Source organism: Nomascus leucogenys, chromosome 13 (assembly GCF_006542625.1).
Source record: "Nomascus leucogenys isolate Asia chromosome 13, Asia_NLE_v1, whole genome shotgun sequence".
NCBI lineage: Eukaryota > Metazoa > Chordata > Mammalia > Primates > Hylobatidae > Nomascus > Nomascus leucogenys.
The window spans coordinates 39,535,205-39,559,159 of NC_044393.1; the positions used below are offsets into that span (position 1 = coordinate 39,535,205).

Genomic DNA, 23,955 nt, shown 5'->3' on the forward strand with positions numbered 1-23,955 from the left:
GAAAAGACAATCCCTTTGGGGCAGTAATATTGGAATGGGATGGAAGAAGGGTTTCAGGGGCACTGGTAATGTTCCTATGCTTGTTACATCAGTGTGTGAAAATTTATCAAACTGTACACTTATGACATGTATACTTTTCTTGTCTACGTTATACTTAATAAAGTTTTTTAAACTTTAAAAAAAAAAACAGCGCTATGTAAGATGCTGATATTTACAGGACCTGAGTGAGAAGAATATGGAACCTCTCTTTTCTACGTTTCCAAGTTTTCTGTAAAGATAACATTAATTCAAAAGAAAAAGCTTTTTTTGTTGTTGTTTCTTTTTTTGTGAGACAGAGCTTCGCTCTTGTTGCCCAGGCTAGAGTGCAATGGCGTGATCTCCGCTCACTGCAACCTCTGCCTCCCAGGTATAAGCGATTCTCCTGTCTCAGCCTCCCAAGTAGCGCGGATTACAGGCATGCGCCACCACGCCCGGCTGTTTTTCTTTTGTATTTAGTAGAGATGGGGTTTCACCATGTTAGTCAGGCTGGTCATGAATTCCTGACCTCAGGTGACCCACCCACCTCGGCCTCTCCTGCGCCTGGCCTAGAAAAAGTTTTTAAAAAGAAGAGCCATCAGGATGTGACGATGTCGCTGTAGGGTATAAGAGAGAGTCAAGATTGACTCAAAGGTTCTTTCCTGAACAATTGTGGTGTTAGGATATCCATTGGTTTTCATCCACAGTTACTGGCACATGACTCCCATAGCCCTTGCTACAGTTGTTACATTGTTGTATTGGGCCTCAGGGGCAGGCCCCTGACCTTCTCCTGGCTTTCTGATTGTGGGTCTTTTTTTTTAATTTTTAGATGGAGTCTCACTCTGTTGCCCAGGCTGGAGTGCAGTGGTGCGACCTTGGCTCACTGTAACCTCTCCGCATCCCAGGTTCAAGCGGTTCTCCTGCCTCAGCCTCCCAAGTAGCTGGGACTATAAGTGTGTGCCACCACGCCCAGCTAATTTTTGTATTTTTAGTAAATATGACGTTTCATCCTGTTGGCCAGGATGGTCTCGATCTCCTGACCTCGTGATCCACCCACCTCGGTCTCCCAAAGTGCTGCGATTACAGGAGTGAGCCACCGTGCCCTGCCGTCGATTGCGGGTCTTAAGACTCTCCCATGAGAGGGTCTCACCCTACTCCCTGGGAGAAGGAATGCTGATGTCATGAAGCTGCCATAAAACCCCAAGAGGACAGAGTTCAGTCAACTTCTGGGTAGCTGAACAGTGGAGGTTCCTGGAGGGTGGCGCCCAGGGAGGTATGGAAGCTCTCCCCCTTCCTCCAAACCTTGCCCTATGTATCTCTTCACCTGTGTCCTTTACAATATCCATTATAGTAAACCAGTGGGCCAGGCACGGTGGCTCACACCTGTAATCCCAGCACTTTGGGAGGCCAAAGCAGGCAGATCACCTGAGGTCAGGAGTTTGAGACCAGCTTGGCCAACATGACGAAACCCTGTCTCTACTAAAAATATAAAAATCTAGCCAGGTGTGGTGGCGCATGCCTGTAGTGCCAGCTTCTTGGGAGGCTGAGGCACGACAATCACTTGAACCTGGTAGGCGGAGGTTGCAGTGAGCTGGGATCGCACCACTGCACTCTAGCCTGGGCAACAGAGCAACACTCCGTCTCGAAAATACATAAATAAAAATAAACCAGTGAACATAAGCGTTTCCCTGAGTTCTGTGAGCCACTCAACCAAACGGGGTCAGGGGGTCATGGGAACCCCAACTTGAAGCTGATCTGTCAGAAGTTCTGTGGAGGCCCGGACTTGCGACTGGTGTATGTGAGGAGTCTTGAGGACTGAGTCCTCACCTTGTGGGATCTGACACTCTCCAGGTAGTGACAGAACTGAATTAGAGGACGCCCAGCTGGTGTCTGCTGCTTGGTGTGTGGAGAAAACCCCACACACATTTAGTCATATGCCTTCTGTGTTGGCTGTGGTTGCGGTGTGAGAGTAGAGAGTTTTCCCTACACAACAATAAAATTGGAATGTCTGGAGGTAGGATGCAGGCACTGGTGTTTTTAATTTTTTTTGTGTGTGTGTGGCTGTGTTCCAACAAAACTTTATTTACAAAAACAGGAAGCAGGCACGTTTGGCCCTCAGACTGTAATTTTCCCATCACTACTCTTAATGATACTCAGATGACCTGGCTGCCTGAGGGGGCTGTGGCCCTGTCTGATTCTCTGTGAGATGGAAACCACTCTAGGGTCTCCTGGTGTGCTGAGGCTGTACACACGGGCAGAACAGGGCACTGTGTTTGGAAGTTTCTGACCAAGTGGTGACAGCAGAGGGCAAAACGCGAAGGCTGTGCTGGATAAGGCTGAACCTTCCTCATAAGCAGCACCAACTGCTTTATTCCAGGTCAGAGCCAACTCTTCCGCCACGATACATACATGGTCCCTGGGAGGGCACTGTCCTTACTGGGTCCCTAGGAGTCCCTGCGTTGTGGCCTGACCACCAGCCCCTCTCTGGTGATGGCCCAGTTGTAGTTCTTCGGGGAGTCCAATGCTGCTTTCACCCGTGCCTCCAGGTTCTCTCGGGTGATGAAGTTTTTCACCTCTTCCTGCAGCTGCAGCACTTCCCGCTCCTTGCGCTGCGCGCAGGCCTGCACCTCTTCGGCCTTGCGTGCCTGCTCCAACGCCTGCCGTTGCTCCTGCTCCTGCTCCTCCTGCCGCAACCTCGCTATCCGCAGCTCGTGCAGCCGCCGGTTCTCCGCCTGGTTCCAGGCTATCAGCTCGCGGTGCTCGGCGGCGTCCTTCAGGGCCTTCCGCTCCGCCAGAACCCCGGCTCGGGCCTCGTGCACCTTCCTCCGCACCTCGGACACAAACTCCATCCTGAGGGCGCGCACGGTCTGGCGGTAGTGCTGGTAACGCTCCATCAGCACACTAAGAACTCCGCAGGGTCCACCGCGGGCGGCATGTTCACGCGCTCGATCTTGGATTTGGGCAGCGGGTCGTGGTGGGTCTGGCGGCCGCGCGCTGGCAGCACCAGAGGGGCCCGGGGTCTGCACGGGGTCCCCGCGCCCAGGCGGCTCAGCGCGCGTAGCATGGCCGAGTCTCCTCCTGGTGTTTTTAATTTTTAAGTAGTCAAAGTGGAGAACTCCTAGTCTCCCCACTTCTCTCTGATGAAGAACCACTACATTAACTCATTTAAATTCGGTATGCTCAACTGGGCATGGTGCCTCTTGCCTGCAATCTCAGTACTTTGGGAGGCCAAAGTAGGAGGATCATTTGAGCCCAGGAGTTCAAGACCAGCCTGGGCAACATAGACCCCATCTCTACAAAAAATTAGTAAGTTAGCCAGGTGTGGTGGTGCATCTGTAGTGTAGCTACTTGAGAGGCTGAGGTAGGAGGATCACTTGAGCCCAGGAGATCAAGGCTGCAGTGAGCTGTGATCACACCACCACACTCCAGCCTGGGTAACAGACTGAGATCCTGTCTCAAGAAATAACAGATAAATTCAGTACACTCCTGTGCAATGGGTAATTTTTACATTTCTATTTTGCAAATGAAACTGAGATCACAGATGTTACATGACTGGGTGATCCACAGTCAAACAGCTAGTAAGTGGCACGATTCACATCTTCTGACACCAAATTCATTCTCCAGCCAGTGAGTGGGAGCCCGTGCAGAGCATCAGGAGCACTGAAGAGAAGACATTCTTCACAATGGCAGCCCCCATGGCTCTGAGCACCCCTGGGAATCCAGGGTTATAAACTGGAGTCATCAGGGTCTTGGCTGCGCATCCCACAGGGACCACCTTTGTATGGTGTGCCCTGCCATTGTGCCCCACACTGGTTGGGACAGGTCATGGGCATAGCAAAAAGTATCTGGCTGGGCACATTCAGCAGGTCAGAGAAACCTCCCAGCCTAGAACACCCTATGAGCGCCTCTGAACCACTCTCTGTGCTTGCCTTTTGCTCTGTATGGGGTTTAGCACTTGCATGCACTTGGAAATTTTACTCGCCCTTGGAAACTCCGTTCCCCCAGAGCCTGTCTTTCATCCTGCTTCCTTCTCACCCCAGTCATTTTTGCCTCTGATCCTCACATCCTCTAAAGTGGAGTTCCTAAAAAATATATGCACCTTTCTCATGCTGGAGTGTACTGTAGCTCATTTTGTAATTCTGATATATTTATAACTCTCTGACATTTTTGTATATTTATGTTTTTATTTTTATTTTTTGGAGACAGAGTCTTGCTCTGTCGCCCAAGCTGGGTCTAGTGGCAAGATCTCAGCTCACTGCAACCTCCAACTCCTGGGTTCATGCAATTCTTGTGCCTCAGCCTCCCAAGTAGCTGGGACTACAGGCGCGCGTTAACCACAACTGGCTACTTTTTTTGTGTTTCAGTTAGACACTGGGTTTCACCATGTTGGCCAGGCTGGTCTCAAACTCCTGTCCTCAGGCAATCTGCCCACAGTGGCCTCCCAAACTGCTGGGATTACAGGCATGAGCCACCGTGCCTGGCTGTATTTACTTTTTTTTTTTTTTGAAACGGAGTCTCGCTGTGTCACCCAAGCTGGAGTGCAGTGGCTTGATCACCACAACCTCTGCCTCTCAGGTTCAAGCGATTCTCCTGTCTCAGCCTCCTGAGTAGCTGGGATTACAGGCATGTGCCATCACGCCTGGCTAATTTTGTATTTTTAGTAGAGACGGGGTTTCTCCATGTTGGTCAGGCTGGTCTTGAACTCACTCCTAACCTCAGGTGATCTGCCTGCCTCGGCCCCCCAAAGTGCTGGGATGACAGGCATAAGCCACTATGCCCGGCCGGGTATTTACGTTTTTAAATTGTTTTCCGTGTAAACTCTATAAGGGGCAGGGATTTTTTGCCCCCCGTTGGCAGCTCCTAGGACAATGCCTGGCCCTAGTAGGTGTTCGATAAATTTGTACAGGTTGAATATCCCTTAACCAAGATGCTTGGCACCAGAAGCATTTAGGATTTCAGATTTTGGAATATTTGCATTATACCAGTTGAACACCCCTAATCTGAAAATCCAAAATTAGAAATGCTCCAATGAAGCCAGGTGCGATGGCTCATGCCAGTGATCCCAGCACTATGGGAGGCCAAGGTGGGAGGATCACTTGAGGCCAGAAATTCCTGACCGGCCTGGGCAACATGGTGAAGCCTCCTCTCTTACAAAAAATACAAAAATTAGCCAGAGGCTGGGTCTGGTTGTTCTTGCCTGCAATCTCAGCACTTTGGGAGGCTAAGGCGGTGGATCCATCCCTTGAGCCTAGGAGTTCCAGACCAGCCTGGGCAACACAGTGAGACTCTGTGCTAAAAATACCAAAATTAGCAGACATGGTGGCAGGTGCCTGCAGTCCCAGCTACTGGGGTTTGGGACGCTGAGGCGGGAGGATCGCCATAGCCGGGAAAGTCGAGGCTATAGTGAGCCATGACCGCGCCACTGCATCCCAGCCTGAGCAACAGAAGTGACAGCCTTTCTCAAAAGAAAAGCAAGTTAAAAGAAGAAAAAATAAGTGCTCCAATGTGCATTTCTTTTGAGCATTTCGGATTTCAGATGTTTGGATTAGGGATGCTCAACCTGTATTGATTTAATATGCGGTGGAAACGTGACGACCTAGGTTTTAAGTCGCGGTTTCCTCAGTGGTGGGTTTGGGGTATTACCCCTGCCTGGCCGGCCTCCGGGCTTGTTTCCAGAAGATGCTACCCCGAGAGCTGCGAACCGCCAAGCTCTGCAGCGCGCAGGGCCCCGACAGGGACCAGCGAGGTCAGCTCCAAGGGTCACCCCAGGCTCCAAACTGGCCGGAGCCGCCCTGAAATTTGCGGAGGCCGCCCTGCCCCCACCCCGCCCCTCAATCCCGGCCCCGCCCCGCCCCCTCTCCCGTTCGCTCGCCCCGCCCCCTGTTCGCCCACTGCGCCAGGACACCGAGGGGGCGGCGCCTCGAGGCCAGGAGGAGTGTTGCGTCGCGGCCTCCAGACACAAAGAGCGGCCGGCGGGACGGGGGTGGTGCCGCGCTCCTGGCCCCGCGCGGGCGGACGGCGGAGGCGCCTCCCAGGTGAGCCGAGCCTGGCCGTCCGGCGGGCCATTCAGGCGGCTGGTGGGGTCGAGAGTCCGGGGCCGCCCCTGCGTCGCGACCGGCGCCTCAGTCACCAGACCCGGCTCCGGGAGCGCGGCCTCCGGTGCTCCTCGCGGTGCGCGGCGCAGACTTGGCGCATCTGCCGTGGTGCCTGCTCTTCCGGTCGCCCTCGAGGGCGGGGCGGGGGTCACGCCCTAAAATACCGCTCCCGCTGGGCCGAACGCTTGAAAACCGGGTTTCCAGACGGCGGCGGCGCGCGCGCCGTGGGAACGAGGGCCGGGGTCCAGCACAGCCCCGAGGCTCGGCCTGAGGCGGGCGGCCTTGGCCGGGGTCCCCCGCGGTGCCGAGCTCCGCGGTCTCGCCGTCTGCCCAGCGCGGGCCGTTTATCTTGGCGCCGCCGGCGTCCGGTCGAGGCCCAGGATTCCCTCCCGCCAGTGTGGCTGCGGCCCCCCACGGAGCAGGACCAGCGTTCGTGGCGCTTGGGACGGTTGACTGAAAGGGTGGAGAAGTCTGTTGCGAATTTTATCTGTTGTACTCGTTTTGCAGATTCGCCCCTTTTCTCCCGCCTGTGCGCGCAGTCACACACACCATGTGGGAGTCTCTGATAGCGTTGGGTTCATACTCATCGATCGTGCCTGGGTACTGATGCCCCATTGTTAGGAGCTCTGTGTAGGGCTGTATGTTTGCACAGGACTCACGTGAGGAAGGGTGGCCACGTTTCTTTCTGCTCTGTGAGACTTAGGCCAATCCCTGGAACTAGGGAGGAGGTTCAGGAAGAGACCCATGAAGCTGGCGGGGCTTTGGAGAAGGGCAAGTGATTTTCAAGGTCAGTAGTAAGAGGGATCATGAGTAGTGGTAAGTTTCTTCTTAGAGGCCTTTGCTATGACTTCCAGGTTTTTCACACTGTACTTAAAATACTTTTAAAAGCAGAGTTTTTGTTGTTGTTGTTGTTCTTGTTGTTGCTGTTTTTGACACGAAGTTTCACTCTTGTTGCCCAGGCTGTAGTGCAATGGCACCATCTCGGCTCACTGCAACCTCTGCCTTCCGGATTCAAGCGATGCTCCTGCCTCAGCCTCCCGAGTAGCTGGGATTACAGGCGCCTGTTACCACGTCCAGCTAATTTTTTGTGTTTTTAGTGGAGATAGGGGTTTCACCATGTTGGCCAGGCTGGTCTCGAACTCTCAGGATTTCCAGCTGGTGATCCAGCTGCCTCGGCCTCCCAAAGTTCTGGGATTACAGGCGTGAGCCACTGCGCCCGGCCAAGTTTTTGTTTTGTTTTGTTTTGTTTTGTTTTCGTTTTTTAATTTTATTTTACTTTAAGTTCTGAGATACATGTGCAGAACGTTCCGGTTTGTTACATGGGTATACATGTGCCATGATGGTTTGCTGCACCGATCAACCCGTCTTCTAGATTTTAAGCCCCACATACGTTAGGTATTTGTCCTAATGCTCTCCCTCCTCTTGCCCCCCACCTGCCCCGACAGGTCCCGGTGTGTGAGGTGTGTGATGTTACCCTCCCTGTATCCATGTGTTCTCATTGTCGACTCCCAGTAATGAGTGAGAACATGCGGTGTTTGGTTTTCTGTTCTTGTGTTAGTTTGCTGAGAGTGATGGCTTCCCACTTTATGCATGTCCCCGCGAAGGACATGAACTCATTCTTTTTTATGGCTACGTAGTATTCCATGGTGTATATGTACCACATTTTATTTATTCAGTCTATCATTGATGGGTATTTGGGTTGGTTCCAAGTCTTTGCTATTGTAAATAGTGCTGCAATAAACATACATGTTTATGTGTCTTTATAGTAGAATGATTTATAATCCTTTGGGTATATACCCAGTAATGGGATCGCCGGGTCAAATGTTATTTCTGGTTCTAGATCCTTGAGGAATCGTCACACTGTCTTCCACAATGGTTGAACTAATTTACGCTCCCACCAACAGTATAAAAGCATTCCTATTTCTCCACAGCCTCTCCAGCATCTGTTGTTTCCTTACTTTTTAATAATTACCATTCTAACTGGTGTGAGATGGTATCTCATTGTGGTTTTGATTTGCATTTCTCTAATGACCAGTGATGATGAGCTTTTTTTATATATATGTTTGTTGGCTGCATAAATGTCTTCTTTTGAGAAGTGTCTGTTCATATCCTTTGCCCACTTTTTGATGGGGTTGTTTTTTTCTTGTAAATTTAAGTTCCTTGTATATTCTGGATATTAGACCTTTGTCAGAAGGGTAGATTGCAAAAATTTTACCCCATTCTGTAGGTTGCCTGTTCACTCTGAAGAGTTTCTTTTGCTGTGGAGAAGCTCTTAGGTTAGATCCCATTTGTCAGTTTTGGCTTTTGTTGTCATTGCTTTTGGTGTTTTAGTCATGAAGTCTTTGCCCATGCCTATATCCTGAATAGTATTGCCTAGGTTTTCTTTTAGGTTTTTTATGGTTTTGGGTTTTACATTTAAGTCTTTAATCCATCTTGAGTTAATTTTTGCATAAGGTGTAAGCAAGGGGTCCAGTTTCTGTTTACTGCATATGGCTAGCCAGTTTTCCCAGCACAATTTATGAAATAGGAAATCCTTTCCTCATTGCTTGTTTTTGTCAGGTTTGTCGAAGATCAGATAGTTGTAGAAAGCAGAGTTTTGTTTTTTTTTTAAGTAGTTAAAACTCATCTGTTAAACAGAACACTGAATCAGCAGCCTAGCAGTTTTATGAACTGTGTGCAAGAATGATTGTATATTAAAAGGAAAATGCCCAGGTGTTAGAGAAGCAGTCTACTTTCATGCTTGTCCCTTTCGTTTGACTTATACATCATCTATTAGTGGTTTAAATGATGACAGATTGAATTGATCTGTATTGGCAAATAAAAGTGGGATGTGTGTTTATGTAAAGTTCAGGTGCAATAAAAATTAGAGAATAACTCTTTTTTGTAGAATGAGAAAATAGCAGGCCTTCTCCAAGGAACTTGGACTTCAGATTTTTTTTTTTTTAATGTAGAGCCGGGAGTCTTGCCCAGGGTGGTCTCCAGCTCCTGGGCTGAAGTGTTCCACCTGCCTCAGCCTCCCAAAATGCTGAGATTACAGGTATGAGCCACCACACCTGACCTCAGATAACATTTAACTCCATCAAGTTAGAAAGAAAGCACTTTATAGAGGAATAGTTAAGACTTAAGCAAAAACGTTTGTTTGTTTGTTTGTTTGTTTGTTTGTTTGTTTTGAGATGGAGTCTTGCTCTGTTGCCAGGCTGGAGTGCAGTGGCGCGATCTCGGCTCACTGCTATCTCCACCTCCCAGGTTCAAGCGATTCCCCTGCCTCAGCCTCCCGAGTAGCTGGGATTACAGGAGTGCACCACCACGCCCAGCTAATTTTTTGTATTTTAGTAGAGATGGGGTTTCACCATGTTGGCCAGGATGGTCTCCATTTCCTGACCTCGTGATCCACCCGCCTCGGCCTCCCAAGGTGCTGGGATTACAGGCATGGGCCGCCACGCCCGGCCGGACATAAGCAAAATTTAATTGAGCAGTTTACATTAACTTCAGTGGAAACTTTTTCGGTAACTCATACTTACCCCATATGTTGTGATTTATAGGACTGCTCTGAGGTGGGTGAATTGATATGGTCATTTGCTAAGAGCATGTTGTAAGTCTTTTAATGTTAGGGTGTCCTTTGAACATTTGGTGATGGAAAATAGAATAACAAGAATGGCAGAGTTCCAACTGTAAGTGTCTGTAGCTTCCCCTTTTACAGTGAGTTCAAGTTCCTTGGAGAAGGCTTGCTATTTTCTCATTCTACAAAAAAGAGTTATCCTCTAATTTTTATTGCACCTGAACTTTATATAAACACACATATCCCACTTTTATTTGCCAATGCAGACCGGCTCAATCTGTCATCATTTAAACCACTAATGGCTCTTTTTAACTTTTTTAGAAGATGGCACATGTGGCATTTGAGACTTAGGGCACGTGAGCGGGGCTCTGTGAGCACATTCTTTCTACGGTGGACATTTATTTGGATTTTTTTTTTTTTTTTTTAACTGAGAAGGAGTCTCGCTCTGTCACCCAGGTTGGAGTGCAGTGGCACGATCTTGGCTCACTGCAATCTCTGCCTCCTGGGTTCAAGCGATTCTCCTGCCTCAGCCTCCTGAGTAGCTGGGATTATAGGTGCCTGACACCACGCTCAGCTAATTTTTGTATTTTTAGTAGAGACAGAGTTTCACTATGTTGGCCAGGCTGGTCTCAAACTCCTGACCTCAAATGATCCACCTGCCTTTGCTTCCCAAAGCGATGGGATTGCGGGCATGAGCCACTGCATCCAGCCTACTTTTGGATCTTGCGATGAGCAGGTAGCTACTAGATAGCTTTCCTCTTTCCTGGCACAGGACAGATGTGGAAGCAGGAAGCAAAAACAGGAGCAGTGTCTTGGCCTCACACCTGAACTGGCATGGCTTCCTGGCTGCAGGTAATAGCATCCTCTGCCCTGGAAGGCGTTTCCAGTGCTGTGGCCACTTTGCTGTTCCATTCCTTGCTTATTGTGTAAGTAGTTAAGGGCGGTGGCTGTAACTGGAATCTAGGTTTGAGTTTAGCTTAGTCCTTGGCTTCAAGTGCAGATTAGGAATTCAGGCTCAAGGCCAAGACATTTGGTTAGTCACAAGCAGAGGCCAAAAGTTTGGGTCATACTCTACCTGGAGCTATTTGGAGGCAGGCTTTCCTTCTCCCACCTTGGGGTAACTTTGAGCCTCCTAGATTCTGATTATTGTTGTTTGTGAATGGACAGACAATTTTCTGGGACAGTCTTTTGGAGCATGGCTTGTATTTTCATCCTTTTTTGACCTAGGTTCGAGAATGCTTCTGGCACTGGCTGGTTGTACTCCCCTCTCTGAACCCGGATTGTCTTTCCTCGGACTTCAGAAAGATAATGGAGCCTTCCACCATCCTCCAAGCGAGGTGACCCGTTTCCCCCAAGACTGCTGTATAGTCTCCCTGGAGTCAAAGTCATTTGTTAGTTTCTGAAACAGCAGAGCTCTCTAGGTACCTCTGAAGCAATCAAGTTTGAGAACCTCTAGGATATACCAATTTTTGTGCATTGATTGTTACTTTGTATCTCATAAGGGGCAATCGTTACTTTTTTTTTTTTTTTTTGAGATGGAGTCTCACTCTGTCGCCCAGGCTGGAGTGCCATGGTGCAATGTTGGCTCACCGCAACCTCTGCCTGCTGGGTTCAAGCGACTCTCCTGTCTTAGCCTCCTGAGTAGCTGGGATTATAGGCGTCCACCTCCACGCCCAGCTAATTTTTGTATTTTTTAGTAGACACAGGGTTTCACCACGTTGGCTATGCTGGTCTCGAACTCCTGACCTCAGGTGATCCGCCTGCCTTGGCCTCCCAAAGTGCTGGGATTACTGGCTTGAGTCACTGTGCCCGGCCCACACATCCTCTTATAACCTTATTTTTGGATCTACTTTGTTGAGTAAGGTAATGATTTTGGTTTGTTGGAGTTTCTAAGAGTGGTCAGAGACCTGAGGGGCAATCACTCTTCAAAATCTCTCAGTTTTTAAGCCTCCGGTAAAGAATTTTACATTTGTAGAGTGTATCAGTTAGGATATTTTAGCCACTAGTGTTGGAAAACCCAACTCAGTCTGGCTTAAATACACAGGGAGTTCACAGAAGACCTCAGGATGGGCTGCTCCATGGTTGAAGTGGCCCTGAGGGACCCAGGTGGCTCCTCTTCTGCACACAGCCTCTGACATCCGTGGGGAGAGGGAGCTTGGCTTCTGTGGCTTCTGTGCCTCTGTGAAGAATGAGGAGTGACAGCTGGTGCCCCCAGCCAGGGTAGTGGAATCCTGGGCCATTTGAGCCAGTCACCAGGAGGCCTCCCCGGCTGTCTCCAGAGGCAAGGTGGCGTGGGGGTGTGGGGACAGGAAGGACAGGCTTTTGGGTGCCTGGTCCGTGGGGGCTGTGTGAGCCTCACCATACAGGTAGCGTGTCACCTGTGCCCAGTCCCCGTGCATTACTTGTACACTGGTTGTGGCTGCCAGAAATGGAGCTCAGGTCTCCTGGTGTTTTGTTTTTAAATTTTGAATGAGCGTTCAGTAGGTGCCAGGCACTGTTCTCAGTGTTTTTGTTAAATTCTTTTACAGAGTACTCACAGCAGGAGGCTGAGCCGGGGCGTGCTGTTGCCCCCATCTCACACACAGAGAGTGCGAGGGTCAGAGAGGATAATAACATGCTCAGGGTCACGTGGAGGTCAGGGGTGCTCCGGTCTGGAAAGGCTCTGCAGTTTCCATGTCCCCCGCTGTGCCTCCCAACACAATGGGGTTTCCAACATCCCTTACTGCCTCCGAGGGACTATATCATTTCTTTACCTTAATAAGAAAATGAGGTATTTTCAGTGCTAGAGAAAAGCTGTGACTTATGTGATCCTGTCAACACATGCTGGTTGAGAAGCAGGATTGAGGACTGTTAGCTCAAAGTCCCATTTTTATTTTATTTATGTTTTAGAGACAGGGTTTCACTGTGTTGCCTGGCTTGACTTGAACTCCTGGGTTCAAGCATTCTCCCACCTTAGCCTCCCAAGTAGCTGGGACTACAGGCATGTACATGACTCCATTTAATTTAATTTAATTTAATTTAATTTTGCTTGAGCTTTACTGCTTGATCAAATTCCTTTTTTTTTTTTTTTTTGGGAGATAGAATCTCGCTCTGTCACCCCCAGGCTGGAGTGCAGTGGGCGATCTCCGCTCACTGCAAGCTCCATCTCCCAGGTTCACACCATTCTCCTGCCTCAGCCTCCTGAGTAGCTGGGACTACATGCGCCCGCCACCATGCCCGGCTAATTTTTTGTATTTTTAGTAGAGACGGGGTTTCACCGTGTTAGCCAGGATGGTCTCGATCTCCTGACCTCATGATCCGCCTGCCTCAGCCTCCCGAAGTGCTGGGATTACAGGTGTGAGCCACTGCGCCCGGCTGATCAAATTCCATTTTTAAGCAAGAGTATTGAGGACTTAATGAATTGTGCTTTGCTTTTTGTGGGCTTTGTGTGCGTGTGTGCGCCCATGGAAACATTTCAGGGCTGGGCGAGGTGGCTTATACCTGTAATCCCAGCACTTTGGGAGACCGAGGTGGGCAGATCACTTGAGGTCAGGAATTTGAGACCAGCCTGACCAACATGGTGAAACCCCGTCTCTACCAAAAACAAAAAAATTAGCCAGGTGTGGTGGGGCACGCCTGTAATCCCAGCTACACCAGAGGCTGACGTGGAAGAATCGCTTGATCCTGAGAGGCGGAGGTTGCAGTAAGCCAAGATTGCGCTACTGCACTCCAGCCTGGGCGCCAGAGTGAGATTCCGTCTAAAAATAAAAAGAATCACGCCTGTAATCCCAGCACTTTGGGAGGCCAAGGCAGGCGGATCACCTGAGGTTGGGAGTTCAAGACCAGCCTGACCAGCATGGAAAAACCCCATCTCTACTAAAAATACAAAATTAGCCAGATGTGGTGGTGGTACATGTCTATAATCCCAGCTACTTGGTAGGCTGAGGCAGGAGAATCTCTTGAACCTGGGAGGCAGAGGTTGCAGTGAGCCGAGATCGCGCCATTGCATTCCAGCCTGGGCAACAAGAGTGAAACTCCATCTCAAAAAAAAGAAAAGAAAATATTTCAGAAAAATGAGTCTGTTCCTGGGACTGGGACAATAACAAGCCCAGAGCTTCTGCTGGCCCCACACAAAGAGGGGTGGTGGGCTCCCCCGCCAGGATGGACCTCACAGGAGCTCCATTCACAAAGAGGACCTCCAGGTTCCCCTTAGAGTCAAGGGTGTCAGACCCTAAATATGAGAACCAGCATCAGTCAATATAGTGAAATATTCACTAACTTGGAGTTTTCATTTCAAGGGCATAGGAATGTAGTAAACAGCTATTAATTATTTAAAAATCAACAGGGAGAGTCTGCCTGATGCAGATTTTGAGTAGGTTGTCCCAACCCCAGGGAGAGCTCCTTGTATCTGGAAGGCCTCTGCCTGTCCTGTACTCAGGTGACCTGAGGAAGCGTGTGCTGAACTGTCTGGCCACGTGGCCTTGGGGCTTCCAGCTATGCTTGGGAGGAGGACAAAACCAGGCGGGCAGAAGTGGGTAGCGTGCCAGGTCTCCAACACAGGAGAGGGGGCAGGGCCTCGAACAGACTTCGGGACGCGTGTCTCTATGTGGACCAGTGAGTAAAACCGAGTACCCATGGTCCTGGGATGACCAGCAGGGACTCCAGAGGCTGGTCTCAAATTCCTGACCTCAAGTGATCTGCCCACCTGGGCGGCAGCCCAGCCAGTTAGCTCCCTGCTTCAGGCAACGGTGTCACTGCTCTCCAAGGCCCCAAATGAAGGTAAGTGACAGGCTGAGATTTTCCCCGACTCTGGGTAGGGACAGAAACATGGATGCCCAATTTTGGAACCCCACAATCTACATTAATGGCCTGTACTGATTTCTGGTACGGTTCCTTAGGAAACTGTGTCAAGCAGGACGTTTGCAGGGGCGGGTCCGAAGTGGATATAGTCCACAGCCTGCATAGTTCAAGACCAGCCAGGCCTTGCTCTGTGGCAAAAGTTTTAAACTGTAGTTGATAGTGTACACTGTTGCACAGCTTTACAACGAAGCAATTCTTGATACATTTTAAATTCTTATTGAATTTTTATTATTTCCAACTGTGCACATAAAGTAAGACTCTTATAATTGTAGACTTTTACCACTTAAAATTCTCAGGCTGGCACGGTGGCTCATGCATGTAATCCCAGAACTTTGGGAGGCTGAGGTGAGAGGATCTCTTGAGTTCAGGAGTTCGAGACCAACCTGAGCAATGTACTGAAACCCCATCTCTACCAAAAAAAATTGAAAAATTAACTAGGTGCAATGGCATGTGCCTGTGGTCCAAGCTACTTGAGAAGCTGAGATAGGAGGATCACTTGAGCATGGAAAGTGGAGGCTGCAGTGAGTGGAGATGCACCACCGCACTCCAGCCTGGGTAACAGACCAAAATCTTGTCTCAAAAAAGTAAAATAAAATAAAAATGAATAAACTTCTCATAATTCAAACTCACATAAAGGTGACTACCCTGTTGCAGTCACCATGCTAACCAAGCAATTGCAGTTACTGTCACCAGTTATGAGACATCTGTGCCCCCCATGAGATGTGCCAAGGACACACCTGACCCAGGTGTTCCTGCCACCCCTGAATCTAATTATGCAGACACCAGACAGACTCTGGGACATTCTACAAAATGCTCTGCCTGTGTATACTCCAGAAATTTCAAAGTTAAGAAACAGAGACTGAGAAAATGGTCTGGTTTAAAGGGACAGGAAAACTGTGTACAGTGCTTGTCTCTGAATTGGAACCTGGACTAGGGTGAAAAAGATAGCTGTAAAGGACATTGTTGGCACCGTGGACAGAATTTGATCTGAATGGTGGATTGTATAAATGTCAAATTTCCCTAGCTTGTTGTACTGTGACTGTCTCCTTGAGCTTAGTGAATACATTTTGAACTATTTAGGGATACAGGGGCACAAAGTCTGATACCCGATTTCAAATGGAGAAGGAGAGGAGTAGGGGTAGATAGATGATATGCAGGGAGGGAGGAAGTGAGGGAGAGAAAATGACAAAATGGTCGTGATAAAGGGGGAAAAGTGGAAACAGGTGGTGAAGCCAGCCAGGTGAGGGAGTATTGGAGAATTTTTTTGTACTATTCTTACAAGTTTTTTTTTGTTTTGTTTTTTTTGAGACTGAGTCTTGCTCTGTTGCCCAGGCTGGATGGCGCGATCTCGGCTCACTGCAACCTTTGCCTCGTGGGTTCCAACGATTCTCCTGCCTCAGCCTCCTGAGTAATTGGGATTACAGGCACATGCCACCATGCCCGGCTAATTTTTTACTTTTTAGTAGAGATGGGGTTTCACCATCTTGGCCGACCTGGTCTCGAATTCCTGACCTCGTGATCCATCCGCCTTGCCCTCCCAAAGTGCTGGGATTACAGGCACGAGCCACCCCACCCGGCCTATTCTTTTTTTTTTTGAGACAGAGTCTCGCTCTGTCGCCCAGGCTGGAGTGTGGTGGCGTGATCTCTCGGCTCACTGCAAGTTCCACCTTCTGGGTTCATGCCATTCTCCTGCCTCAACCTCTGGAGTAGCTGGGACTACAGGCGCCTGCCACCACGCCCAGCTAGTTTTTGTATTTTTAGTAGAGACGGGGTTTCACCATATTAGCCAGGATGGTCTCGATCTCCTGACCTCATGATCCACCTGCCTCGGCCTCCCAAAGTGCTGGGATTACAGGTGTGAGCCACCGCACCTGGCCTATTCTTTTAAATTTTCTATACTTTTGAAAGTTTTTCGGAATAACAAGTTAAGTCAGTCCTGTATTCACTGCCATCTAAAGACCTCCAACCAATAACAAGTTTACTATATTTCATCTATTCCAAGATAAACCTTTTTTTTTCTTTGCATGATAATATTTTTGACTTGGGGGTACATTTAAAAACTGACGCCATCTTAGCACTGGGTCACATTTTGACAGCAGTTTTTCATCATCATTTGTCTTAGAATTAGTGGCATCTCAAATTTGATGAAATACTGTATTTTTCTCTGGCTCTGTTATGCAAGGAGGTGGGAAAAAAGGAGACTCTTAGGAGCTTTGTATGTGACATTTTTTCAGCCCCTCATGCCCACATCTACACTCAAGGATTCCACCCCCATGCCGTGTAGCTACATTAAACTCAACATATTCCAGACTGGATTTCTGTCTGCACCTCTATCTACCATGCCAGTCTGTGTGTGCTTCCTCTGTTTCCTCCCTCAAGGAACAGAAACCTGATTTTTAGCCACCGATGGCCCCAGAAGGTCCAACGGGAGGAGCTCCAGGACCTGTCTAGGATGGGAGATGCGGACACTTCCTGTAAAGCGGGGCATGCATGAGGAGGAGGTGGCCTGGATCCTTCCCTTTCTGGGTAAAGGGTGGAAGTGGTGTGGACTCTTTACTTCGTGTGTTCTGATAGCCATATGTCACTATGTACTTGTTCTTTGTGTCTTCACATCTCCTTCTGTTGCATTTTAAAGCATTTCAATGGCATTTTTATGCCTAATAAAGCATTCTCATAGAAAAAAAAAAAGATGGTGGTGGGCACAGGCCCTTGCCCAGCCATGCCATGGCACAGACACTAGTTTTGTTTCTTGAAATAACTTTGGGATCCAGATGTCTGTGCTTCATTTTCTCCATTGTCAAGTGAGAATAGTTTTCCCGAGTCAGTTAAGATAATGGACAAGGGAATTTAAGGTGCCATAAAGCTCTAAAATTCTGTGATTTAAAATAGGGGACTTTTGAAACAGTCATTTATACTAGAATCATTCAAATAACAGATAACTTTAGACAAACAGCTCTGAGCATAGACGTCAGTGTTGCTGGGGTGTGGCTGGTTTCTCTGCTTCCTGACTCCCCACACTCCTTCCCAGGTTTCTTTCCCTTACTGGTTCCTGTTTCTGGGTGATTTTTACACTGGATGCTTGCAGGGAATTCATTCCTGACCACCAGGAACAGGTGTGCTATATGGAACAGGCTATGGCCTGATGCTCCGGGCTCTTGTCTGCTCCAGGGTCCCTAGTCACCGCCATGTTGGAAACTTTTCAGGTCTCCTCAGACCTTGAACTCCATGTGTGTCAGACTTAGAAATGGTTCCATGCAAAGTCTTTTTAGTTGACTCAGGGGAAACTGCATCAGCCCAGGATTGTAATGTTTTATTGTAGTTTATTTTGTTTGGCATGGACTTCAAGTAGTTGCAATAGCAAACTATGGTAATCTTCCCATCAATGGGCTCCTCAGACTGCTGTGTTTTATCTACATTTAGGGTGATGGGCAATTCTGAATCCTCTTTTAGGGCCTTTGAGTTGTTGGTGTTGACATTGACCTTCACAGCAGGCTCATTCTTTAGAAGTAGAAACCCCAAATATTCAGGCCTCTGTCAGAGTCTGTGCACTTTAGGATACGTGTAGAGAGCATAGAAGAGCATCAGTGTTGTGTGTTATGCCTCTAGGCTCCTAATTGCATGTCTGGAATTTCAGATATGAAAGTTGCAATAATCATGAGAAAAGGGGTAGACTGTTCTTAGGATTTTTCAACATAGATTTTATAGGCTATGTTATTTTATTCTTTAATTTTTGTTTTTTGAGATGGAGTTTTGCTCTTGGCGCCCAGGCTGGAGTGCAGTGGTGTGATCTCGTCTCACTGCAACCTCCGCCTCCCGGATTCAAGCAATTCTCCTGCCTCAGCCTCCCGAGTAGCTGGCACTACAGGCGTGTGCCACCGTGATCAGCTAATTTTTGTATTTTTAGTAGAGACAGGGTTTCACCATGTTGGCCAGGCTGGTCTGGAACTTCAGACCTCGGGTGATCCACCCACCTTGGCCTCCCAAAGTGCTGGGATTACAGGTGTGAGCCACCGCGCCTGGCCTATTCTTTTATTTCTTTATAGTCAACATGGAACTAGAAAGGTTACACTCAGGTTCTGGGGAAGAGAAAGTGTCGCAGTTTTGTAACAGATGGATAGAATGGACCGGGACATGGAATGTTTGGTTGAAGTATTGCTTTTTTGTTCCGGGGAGGAAGCAAGTTAATATTCTTTCCTTGTAATTCAGTTTACTAATACAGATTCTTACATGACACTAGGGCTTTTCAGGTTGATTTAGAGCTAGAAGAGACATTTTCCGTGTATTTTGGATATCAAATTCCTGTACTTATTTCATGGAAAACTTTTAGAAAACTATTCAAAACTACCTTATATGCATGTGTGCTGTTAGTAGGTATGGGGCAGTATGTAAAGGTTTGTGTTCCAACTCTGGAGTTATCACTCACTGTGAATTCGCTTACCAGATCTGTGACCTTGGGCAAATTGCTTAGCCTCTTCTGTGGCTCAATTTCCTCACCTGTAAAATGGGTAATAGTAGTGCCTTCTTCAGAAGGATAAATTCCAAAGTGCTTAGGAATGTGTCCAGTACATGATGAGCACTCAAGAAATACAAGTTTTATATCATCAAAAGATAATTACAAAAGCAAGCACCGTAGTGAGGGGTCAATGGTAGAGACACCTCTCCAGTGGCTCTGACAGCTCAGAGAGTGGGCCCCAGGACTGCACTCCCAGGGAGGGAGTGTTAAGAAAATCTCCTGGGGCCATTTTTTTTCCCCTCAACCTTTAAGGTCACTTGACTGAAACAAAATAAATTGCAACAATTGTCTCATTAAAAAAAAAAAAACTACTCAGAATGGCAAAATGTGCAAACACTTCAAAAAAGTATAAACTTAGGCAACTTAAAGGAACAGACTGTATTTCTAAGATGCTGTGGTGACCCTGCAGGTTCTGTCCTCATGTCCTCGTGTGTCTGCACGTGCATTCTGCAGAGTTGAAAGCTGTGTGTGCTAGGCTTCTGCCGAGTTCTCTTGGTTAGTGTTTTTATAGACAGGTGTTTGCATGTTGACACAGTACATGGCCTGTTAGCTTCAGTGCTGTTGAAAATATATACCGTGATGTGTCTCCCTTCTGTTAGGATTTTGATTTTTTGCTGAGCTAAAGCAACTTTTTTTTTTTTTTTTTTTTTTTTTTTTAATCCAGACAGAGTCTCACTCTCTTGACCAGGCTGGAGTGCAGTGGTGTGATCTTGGTTCACTGCAACCTTTGCCTCCCAGGGTTCAAGCGATTCTCCTGCCTCAGCCTCCTGAGTAACTGGGATTACAGGCATGTGCCACCATGCCCAGCTAATTTTGTATTTTTAGTAGAGACAGAGTTTCACCATGCTGGCCGTACTGGTCTGAAACTCCTGACCTCAAGTGATCGACCCGCCTCAGCCTCCCAAAGTGCTGGGATTCCAGGTGTGAGCCACGGCGCCCAGCCTAAAGCAACTTTTAAATAGCATTCCATGAAGAGTTTCCAAGTCTTCCTGTTTTCCTTCTCTCTGGACTACAATGTCTCCACCTTCCTTCCTCCCTGCAGCCCTGTCACTGTGTACTCAGGCTGCTGCTGGGGCAGGTGTGCACTGAGTTCTCTTATCACAACCTCCCAGCAGGCTCCTTCGAGGAGTGCTGGAGGGTCTGGGCTGGCCAGGCTCACACAGGCCCACTCCTTGACCCTGGCGTGCCAGACACGTGGAGTCATCTCACCTTGCCCCTGGTGAAACAGGGAGAGAAACCCTTTCTTAAGTTGTTTTAATTTGTGTTTCCTTAATGATGAGCAGTACTGTGCCTATGAAACATGCTTATTATAATGAAAGGCAAGATTATCCCCTTATGTGATCAGCCTTCCTTTTTCTGGATATTTTGACATGGTTCTTACAGGAGTAAAGACATCATAGTCATAGCAAGCTATGGCATCCTCACCCAGCCAGCCGTCGGGGCTTACTCATTAATGAGTGAGAACGGGGAGCTTTCATGGTGACAGCACCTACTTATAGAGCAGTCATCAGTTTTTTTCAGAATAATAACATCTACTTGCCCAGGATTTGGCTGGGCGCAGTGGCTCACACCTGTAATCCCAGCACTTTGGAAGGCTGAGATGGATGGATCACTTGAGGCCAGGAGTTCGAGACCAGCCTGGCCAACATGGCGAAACCCCGTCTTTACAAAAAATACAAAAATTAGCCAGGCATGGTGGCGTGTGCCTGCTGTCTCAGCTACTCGGGAGGTTGAGGCAGGAGAATCGCATGAGCCTGAGAGGTGGAGGTTGCAGTGAGCTGAGATTGCGCCACTGCACTCCAGCCTGCGTGACAGAGTGAGCAACTCCTTCTCAAAAAAAAAAAAAAAAAAATCTACTTATCTACTTGCCTAGGATCTCTGACATTTTGGAAAAGGTAAAAAAAAAAAAAAAAAAGTGTCTGTATTAGTTCGTTCTCGCACTGCTATAAAGAAATACCTTAGACTGGGTAATTTATAAAGAAGAGAGGTTTAATTGGCTCCGGGTTCTGCAAGCTGTACAGGAAGCATAGCGGCTTCTGCTGGGGAGGCCTCAGGGAGCTTCCAATCATGGCGGAAGGTGAATGGGGAGCGAGGTGGCTCACACAGTGGGAGCAGGAGCATGAGAGAGCAAGCGAGGAGGTGCCACACACCTTTAAACAACCAAATCTCATGAGAACTCACTACCCTGACAACAGCACCAGGGGGATGGTGCTTACCCATGAGAAACCGCCCCCACAATCCAGTTGCCTCCCACCAGGCCCCACGTCCGGCATTGAGGATTATAGTTGAACATGAGATTTGGGCAAGGACACAGATCCAAACCATGTTGGTGTCTATATGAATTCTTCTCTGCAATTTCTAGCTTTCGTTTTGTTTTGAGACAGAGTTTTGCTCTGTCGCCCAGGCTGGAATGCAATGGCCCAATCTCAGCTCACTACAACCTCTGCCTCCTGCGTTAAAACGATTCTCCTGCCTCAGCCTCCCAAGTAGCTGGGACTACAGGCGCCCACCATGCCCAGCTAATTTTTTTTTTTTTTTTTTTTTTAGTGGAGACAGGATTTTGCCATGTTGGCCAGGCTGGCCTCCATCTCTGAGTGATCTTCCTACTTTGGCCTCCCAAAGTGCTGGGATTACAAGTGTGAGCCACCGTGCCCGGCTGCAGTACCTAGCTTTGATAGAGAATCAGATGTGCCAGCGAGGCTCCTGAGAAAGTTCTGGGTGGTTCCTTGACAGTCGTGACATTTCCATAGTGACAAGGGTAGTGGGGCTCAGTTGTGGCCCTGCTGCATTCAGGAAGGACTGTTCTTCCTGTGGCTGCTTCCCCCGCCTCCATGCTTGCTCCACACCAGGCCATGCCTTCTGCCTGTGAGGGAATCTGGGTTACCAGTTGTCGGCCTCTCAGGTGTCACTCAGAACATATCTGCACCCACATCTCTCCTGCCTCCTGCAGGGCCTCCCAGGAGGAGGTGACCTGCCCACTTCCATTCATCGCTGTCTTGCCCTCCAGGCTCTGAGACATGGGCCGCTGGCTGCTGTGGAAGAGCTGCAGGCATGCAGTGGCTTCTGCACCAGCATCCCACCCCACTGCTGCTCCAACCCAGCACTGTGGAGCTCACCTGGGAAGCATTATCACAGACCCTCCCAGGTAAATGTAAATTATCTTGTTTAATAAAAACAGGTATAAACTCCTTGGCATGTATGCACCTGCAGCAGGATAAGTTATTCAAACTTGTTGTTTGGTTTTCAAGTGTATGGAGATTTTCCTGTTGTATCTTTCTATTACTAATTTAGTTTATATAATTTATTTCTAATTTAATTTTTTTTTTTTTTTTTTGAGACAGAGTCTCGCTCTGTCACCCAAGCTGGAGTGTAGTGGCGCTATCGCGCCTCATAGCAACCTCCACCCGCTGGGTTCAAGTGATTCTCCTGTCTCAGCCCTGCTAGTAACTGGGATTACAGGCATGCATCACCATGCCTGGCTAATATTTTTTTGGTAGAAACGGGGTTTTACCATGTTGGCCAGTCTGGTCTCGAACTCCTGACCTCAAGTGATCTACCCACCTGGGCCTTCCAAAGTGCTGGGATTACAGGTGTGAGCCACCACACCCAGCAGAAAAAAAAAAAAAAATTATTTTGTAGAGACAGGGAGGGGTCTCAATGTGTTGCCCAGGTTGGTCTCAAACTCCTGGCCTCAACTGATCCTCCTGCCTCAGCCTCCCAAAGCACTGGGATTATAGGGATGAGCCACCACACTCAATTCCAAATTCAGTTTCTTTCTTCAATTTCAGGGCTGCTATTCAGATCATCTCTTTCATCTTGGAAAAGTTCTGATTGTGGTTTTTAAGAAATTGGTGGCAGGGTGTGGTGGCTCACTCCTGTAATCCCAGAACTTTGGGAGGCTGAGGCGGCAGGATCACTTGAGCACAGGACTTTGAGACCAGTCTGGGAAACATAGTGAGACACTGTCTCTACAAAAAATTTAAAAAATAAGCCAGGCATGGTGGCATGTGCCTGTGGTCACAGCTACTCAGGAGGCTGAGGTAGGAGGATTGCTTGAGCGAAGGAGGTTGAGGCTGCTATGAGCCATGATCATGCCACTACTCTTCCAGACTAGGTGACGGAGTAAGACTCTGTCTTTAAAAATAAAAGTAAGAAAGAAATTGGTCCTTTTAATCTAAACTGTTGAATTTATGTGTGTGGAGTTTATAGTATTCCTTTATTATCCTGTTATGCCTACAGAATCTGTAAAGATACAGTTCTGTCTTTTATTGCCAATAATGGCAGTTTGTCTTTTTTTTTTTTGAGATCTGACAAATGAAAATTTGTATCTTCTTTCTCTTTTTTTCCCTTCGTTAGTTTTGCTAGAGGTTTATCAATTTTATTGAACTTCAAAAATCAGCTTTGGGTTTTATTGATTTTTTTTCTATTACTTTTCTGCATTTGGTTTTATTGATTTCCCCTCTGTTATTTTCATTCTTCTGCTTGCTTCAGTTAATTTTGCTCTTTTTTTCTAGTTACTTGAGCTGGAAGCTGAGATTATTGATTCGAGCCCTTCTTTTCTAATATAAGCACTTAATAATAAATTTTCCTCTGAGAACTGCTTTAGCTGTATCCCACAGATTTTTGTATGTTGCATTTTCATTTCATTCAGTTTAATATATTTAATTTTTTTCTTGCAATGCCCTCTTTGACCAATGGATTATTGAGAAATGTGTTGTTTAATTTTCAAGTGTATGGAGATTTTCGGTTGCATCTTTCTATTACTGAATTCTAATTTAATTTTATTATGGTCTGATAGCATATTTCCTATTATTTCTATTCTTTTAAATGTATTGATATATGTTTTATGGCCCAAAATATAGAATATCTTTTTCTTGGCTTCATGGTATGTGAGAAGTCTGATGTAATAGTTAGCTTTGCTCCTAAGGGTTTTT

At 47.7% G+C, this 23,955-nt stretch overlaps 1 protein-coding gene and 1 pseudogene across 2 annotated transcripts in view; one reads left to right on the forward strand and one right to left on the reverse strand.

Moving 5' to 3' along the window:
• Positions 1–2,443: 2,443 nt before the first annotated feature.
• On the reverse strand, positions 2,444–3,079 carry LOC100604953 (annotated as a pseudogene).
• A 2,900-nt stretch (positions 3,080–5,979) lies between these two features.
• NINL (ninein like) overlaps positions 5,980–23,955 on the forward strand; it is a 142,838-nt gene continuing 124,862 nt past the window's right edge. For both annotated transcript variants that reach the window (XM_030826006.1, XM_030826007.1), the window contains exon 1: positions 5,980–6,050. The gene's annotated coding sequence lies outside the window, so the exon portion shown is untranslated. The remainder of the gene's footprint in view (positions 6,051–23,955) is intronic.